Raw genomic sequence first — 7,500 nt, 5'->3', positions numbered from 1 at the left:
TCATTCATAAGTCTCCTTGTAAGGAGACCTTTTAGATTCACCCGTTTCTCATCCCTTTGAGTGTGGTCGGGTTCTGTTCCCCTATTTCAATTTTCCTGACAGCGATCATAATGGATTACTTTCATTTGCCTGGTCTTCCTTTTTTTTCTCCCTCTATCGTATGATGGAAATGAATTTTTGGGTTCTTCGCGTGTTGTAATTTGGTTTTATAGGTTAGCGAGTCCAAATTTTTTCAAGTTTTCTAATTTCATTCTTAAAATACATATTTTCGTTTTCCTGTTAATATAGTTGTACGTTTAGTTTTTTCTTGAGGGGTTTCGTTAATAAAAGTAAGTTACCATGGGAACACGTTTATTTTTTTCTGAAACTATTTTAGTTGCAAAACGGATATAGTAGCCACAATAGATTTTAATGGGTATAATAACTAAAAATGTAGTTGTTTTTTATGTAAATATAGAAAAGCTTGAAATTAAATCTGAATAACACTATTTTAGAGTTTGATACTTAATGAAAACAGATAACCAGATCACAATACAAATACCTAACCTTCCTACAGGGCTGTTTACAAAAACTCTTGAGATAATTTTTATAAGTACTCACTACACACGGTATATGCGGCACAAAATCACTTTGGTGAGGACACACTATAGGTATTGAACACTTTTAAACAATACTCGGATCAGAGAGAGGCGGGGATGGCGATGGCTTAAGGCTGGATTCTCTGTCTGTCTAACACTTGGGGGTCGCCTTATATATAAAACCTAACTGCTTTTACAAACTTCCCAAGGAACTGGGAAGCGTGAGGAGGCCGAGCAACATGCATCAGAGTTAACAAAGTATCTCTCTCCCGAATGCTGCCTGCCCTTTGTCCCCGTAATATAAAAAAAAAACATCCTACCACTAGGTCCTTAGCAAAATTTCCAAAGCAAAGCACATGATACAGAATTTTCCAAAGCCCCTAATACACTGCGTATTCTCTCACAAACATGAAGTAATACCTCATAAACTATAAAAGAACTTTACATAAGCCCTTGTCCCTATCGTGTATGATCAAATAGCACTATCAAACAGATTACGTAAGACTTGGTAACAAAAATTTGTGAAATAAAAAAGTTAATTCTTAAAAGTAACGTAAATTTACACATACTAACTTGGATAAAGAGTACAATTAAATTAATGACGAAAGTCTTAGGTAATTTAAATAACACACCTACTCTACACGAGAGGTGCTCATTTTAATACCTGGCTATCCATGTCTTCAATACACAAATATAATATAAATAAAATCATTAATAAACTACTGTATTTACATTAGACCAGCTTCGTATGAGTATGTGTATATATATATATATATATATATATATTTATGTATATATATACGTATATATATTTGTATATATATGTATATATATAATATATATATAATATATATATATATATATATATATATAAATTTTTGTATCTTCATTTATACATAATGTAAATACGTTAGTATACATATCTACATAAATGATATATATATATATATATATATATATATCTTCATTAATGAAAGAAAATTCTATTGTTTCCTTACTTGTCCAAAAAGACTCTTTTTTTTTTTTTTTATCAAATTCAGTACTAAAAATTGTAAATCATATATTCACTTCTTTTGCTTCCAAGCCATCTCTCTCTCTCTCTCTCTCTCTCTCTCTCTCTCTCTCTCTCTCTCTCTCTCTCCAGTAAGTTCACAATTTTACTCCTTATATTCTAACGATTATATAACTTTTTTCTTGTATCAGCCCTGGTCAACTATCCCGACCGATTCGGAAGCCCGGTCCTCTCGCTGCACTCTCGTTTAAGAAAAATCCTGTGGGCTTGAGAGAGAGAGAGAGAGAGAGAGAGAGAGAGAGAGAGAGAGAGAGAAATAGTTTTTAACCTGCCTTCCAGAAAGGTAGCAGCATTTGTGCGGACTTTTCATCCGGAGTGGACAAAAACTATTGACTACAATAGTACATCAGATACTCATAATTTATATTGGTTTGAATTATGCTTATGAAACAATGCTGAATAATCGCTTGGAAGAAAATAAATATGGCATCTGTCTAATAGAAATTGTAAGGATATCATCCTGTGAAACATAACCATTAGTTTATAGTTTGTTTGCAGACACTGCCGTTATTACCATTATTATTTAATTCTTTTCATAATTTTTGTTGTAATAAAGTATTTATACATAAAGTTTTTTTTAAATAGTGCAATAAGAATTTATCTCCGCCCTTTTTCCATACATTATCCATAACAAATGGAACCCGTGTTGATATTTAATTGCATGTTTTTTGCATTATTTTTTACAGATAGTTTTAATTAATTACGATTGGTGACCGTTAGATTTAAGTTATACGTCGTTTTGGCCTTAGAGAGTGTTTATCTCCAAAATATATAAATGAAAATCATTGATATATAGGGTCAAGTGTCTGAAATAAAAAACTCGCTCTCTCTCTCTCTCTCTCTCTCTCTCTCTCTCTCTCTCTCTCTCCTGAGCATTGAGACCTTAAAGAACTTGCTCCTGAGGGTTAAACACATTGTAACTACACTTTGCATCCTTAGGATTTTGGTGTATTTGTAAGTAGATATCCATGAACATCATTTTGTAGGTAGTAGGTTGGCCAGGGCACCAGCCACTTGTTATGATACTACCGCTAGAGAGTTATTAGGACCTTTGACTGACCAGGCATTACTACATTAGATCTCTTTCTCTGATTACAGTTCATTTTGTCTTTGTCTACACATATCGAATAGTCTTTTATATTTTTTCCACATTCCCCTCTGTCTTCATACACTTAACAACACCGAGATTAACAAACCATTTTTATTTGCTCATAGGGTTAACTACTGCACTCTAATTATTCAATGACTACTTTATTCTTGGTAAGGGTAGAAGAGACTCCAGCTATGGTAAGCAACTCTTCTAGGAGGACACTCCAAAATCAAACCATTGTTCTCTAGTCTTTGGTAGTGCCATAGCCTCTCTACCGTGGCCTTCCATTGTCTTGGATTAGAGATCTCTTGCTTGAGGGTACACTCGGGCACTCTGTTCTATCTATAGTTTTCATAGTTTATTTGTGAAAGATTTAATTTAATATTGCTGTTGTTCTTAAGATATCATATTTTTATTGTTAATTACTTTTCCTGTAGTTTATTAGTTTCCTTGTTTCCTTTCCTCTCTAGGCTATTTTTCCCTGTTGGAGCCCTTGGGGTTTTAGCATATTGTTTTTCCAATTAGGGTTATAGCTTAGTTTGTAATAAGAATAATAATAATAATAATAATGATAATAATAATAATAATAATAATGATAATAATAATAATAATAATCTGAATAAAGTTTTCGTTTAATAGTAAGATTTTATTTGTTGAATTGTGCAGTATGTGTTTATTTCCAATTAGAAATTGCTTTTAACAGCACCATCTGTTAGATTATCGTCAGATCACGAATGTAAACAATCAACGAATCTAGTAAGATTACCTATTACTAATAGGATGTAAGTATATCTCATTGTATGTTGGAAATCTCAATTCATAAGTTATTAAAGTCTCCAAGTCTAAACACCAACGAGTCTGCTTGAGCAAAATTTTTAATTGGCATTATTTGATATTTAGGATTGCCTCTTAACTTTTACCGAGAGTTCGCTCTAGATTATTTTACAAAAATGTCATAAAGAAGTGGAGTCTATATCATAATATGTATATTACCAGTTCTTAAAAATTGATCTCAAATCTTTGATAGAAATAACTATTATTCAATCAAGACTAATCTTATAGTTTTATCGCATTGATAATCAATGCTTTGTATTTTTTGTTTAGCCACATGGTTTCCTTTCTTGTAATCACAAGTCTTGTTCTGTAAATCCTATCTGGATGTACGGATTTTGTTTTACTGTGAACCATTGTATAGATATTTCTCTCTCTCTCTCTCTCTCTCTCTCTCTCTCTCTCTCTCTCTCTCTCTCTCTCTCTCTCTCTCTCTCTCTCTATCCAATTCCTATTATTGAACTATAATTGGCAACCAACGAATTTATTATGATCTGAATTTATTATGTTCTGTGTAGCTTCCGGGTTTTAACCCAGAAGCTTCACAGAAGCTAGCTACTATTGTAATGAGGTTCTTGAGAAAAAACATTTGCAAAAGTTAGAATAGTTAGGATAAAGGTTCATTGTCTGTTGTAATCAAAACTTAGAAAATATAGGAATTAAAAGGTCGTTATGGGACAAGCGTGTTGTGGAAAGCCTTTCCAAGAAATTTAAAAATAGAAAGCTAAGAAGTAAATGTAGTCAAAGCTTCTATTGGAATACATTTAAGAAAGTGTATGAAATAAGAAAGTTAGAAGCCCATGCTCAAGGCGTTTAATGGAGAACGCTTTCAATATATCAAAGAATAGATAAGTTAACAGGTCACTGGCAATACAATATATGAAATTGAAAAATGTTAAAAGGTGAATGCCTAGAGTAGATTGCTGCGCTTTACAATAGAGGAACGGTTGCTTAAAACTGCATAATTCTGAAGTATTATGAGGATGGAGGACAAAAAAGAAAGGGAATTGGTATATGTTTATAAAGGCGGTCTATGACGCTTTATGTATGACAGACTTTGCAGAGGATTTTGACAGGTCACTGATGAACCAACAGTACAGTTGTAAAAACCCGTTAATGCTGTAGTTGTCTGCACAGTGGGTTTATATACAAATTATCAATGTGGCAGTGACTTGGGTAGTTGTATCTCTGGAGTCAGCACCTGTGTGAGTAAACGCCTTAATACCCGAATGCATGTACTTGCATTTACACAGAAGTTTCATCATATACTCCATTTTATTATACAGAGAATCAGTAGACATTTGATTATGTAGACAACAGTCTTTGCCAAAGAAAGCTTCAATAGCCGATGAGAATGATATTCATCTTTGAAAAGACAATCCAAATCTTAGATTGATAAAGAGATATTTTTGACAGGATTCATCAGAAAGACGGCATTATCCTTCACACTTCCATAATTATGAAAGGAATTGCCTCATTGCGTGGCAACAGTAAGCATTGACGTCATCAACAACGTATGAAAAATTAGAGATGTACAAATCTGGTTATAAATAAAAAGCTGCAGTGTAAAATTAGTTTAGGGAAATGATAGAAAATTGTGTAAAACCGCATATATTTTTAATGATAAAACGATGTTGAGGCATTGCAATCATCTTTCTTACGAGTCTACCAGGGTAAATGTGTCTCTTGAAGTGATGCAGACCGTTTAAGAAGGTTTCCTTCAAACCTATTAACATGAATCTAGTGAAAATTAAGGAAACACGTTTTGGAATTATTCCGTGTGATAAATATTTTACCTAATTCCCTGTAAGAAGTAACTCGTTAGTCTTAATGTATTATTTATTTTTTTTTCTCTCTCTTTTTGAATCTCATTTTATCACTCTTTTCATTACGTAAATTGTTTGTAAAATGCAAACATTATTTTATATGAATAATTTACAAGAATAATTTCATAGTCTTTGTAAAACACGCAATTATTACTTTTTATCCCAACCAGCAAACATGATTTAAAATCACCTGTGAAGTCTATTTCAAGAGTGACATTTTAGAATTGTTTATTCATATCGTGCGTTGACACTTTATTTCAAAACTCTTTAATACATTTAATCTTATGGGAATTGTTTTGTAATTTAATCATGTATTGAAACAATTACATTATTAAATGAAATTTAGTTTTTACTACAAATGTAATTAAATAAGACGGGAATCGGAAATAAAATATAACAATGTTAATATTCAAAATACCCAAAATATGCATTTTTTTAACATGTAAGATAAAATTAAATTTTTATATAATCTTTCATTCTTCCAATTTCATCGTAGTAATCGACTCTTCCGTAAATTCAGGATAACTCTTAATTTTCCTTATAACTAAAATATAATGCTCAATAATGCAATAAAGGAATGATCAAAGTCCTTTTTAGATATCAGTGTTAGTAATATAATTCCATTTTGCGGGTCATCGTTACTAAATCATATACACCACTTTTGCATAAAAATAAATCACACATGAAGTAACATATATCTTAATATGCAAATAGATGTTCATTTAATTTTCAAACAAATAATTCTGGTATATAGAAATCAATTTTTGCTTTACTCTGAAGATGCATTTTGTTTACTCATTACCCATTCATCGCTAATCGGTACCCTTCATTTATATATATATATATATATATATATATATATATATATATATATATATATATATATATATATATATATATATATATATATGTGTGTGTGTGTCTTATGAGAATTTACTTTTACTTGACAGTCTTCTTCCTGCTGCATCTTACACCGCCACTTTCCTTTCAAATTGTTCTTTAATTATGAGACATTGATTTCCTCCCAGGTCATATCACATTTCGAAACTTATTAAATGACGGATTTCCTGTAAATTGCAGTTATTATGATACTTGAGGTTTTTCTGAGAGTTTGGAAGAATTAAAAGCAAGTTAAAAAAGTATTCAATATTACATGAATCAAATATTTTATGTGTAATATTGTCATTTATTTATATGAATTCTCTTATGTGATCGTCAATAACGTAGAGTATTACGTTATCTTATAGATAGAATAAATGTCTCAATTTCTTAGTTTTAACGAGTTTCTGCATTCGGTTGCGCTGGCCTTTTAGTAGAATATAGAGCATATTAAATGCCGTCGTAAAAAGTAATGGAAGTATATTTTACTCTTATATAACAAAATAACACGAAGGTATCTGTATGATAAAAGTACTACCTGAGGCAGCCTTGGAAAAATTAACGACCGCATTATGATGTCTGCCTCTCTCTCTCGGGTGGCAAACCTTATTACTACTGGTAATTAAAGGTCGCGAAAAGAAGTGCTCTCAGGACCGAGATGAAGAGGCAGCTGGGGAAATTGGAAGGAACGCAGGTTGCCGAAAAGTGCTGTATTTCCCTCTCCTTTTTCTGTCTACCAAAAATTTAGCAGCTACTTTTACTGGAAAGGAAGGGCATAATCTTTAATGGGTTTCAGGATGTTTTGAAAAAATTTAAATTAACCTTAGAACTTTTATTTCAATATTTAAATTTGGAATGGAATGTAAGAAAACCTTTGACGAAGTCGATTTATATATATATATATATATATATATATATATATATATATATATATAAATGTGTGTATATATATATATATATATATATATATATATATATATTTATGTATATATATATAAATATATATATATATTTATGCATATATATTAATATATATATATATATATATATATATATATATATATTTATATATATATATATATATATATATATATATATATATATTATATATATATAAATGTGTATATATATGTATATATATATATATATATATATATAAATATATATATATATATATATATATATATATATATATATATATATATGTATATGTGTGTGTGTGTG

This window comes from Palaemon carinicauda, chromosome 15 (assembly GCF_036898095.1).
Source record: "Palaemon carinicauda isolate YSFRI2023 chromosome 15, ASM3689809v2, whole genome shotgun sequence".
NCBI lineage: Eukaryota > Metazoa > Arthropoda > Malacostraca > Decapoda > Palaemonidae > Palaemon > Palaemon carinicauda.
The sequence above is the reverse complement of the archived record's forward strand: the minus strand, read 5'-3'. Positions refer to the sequence as shown.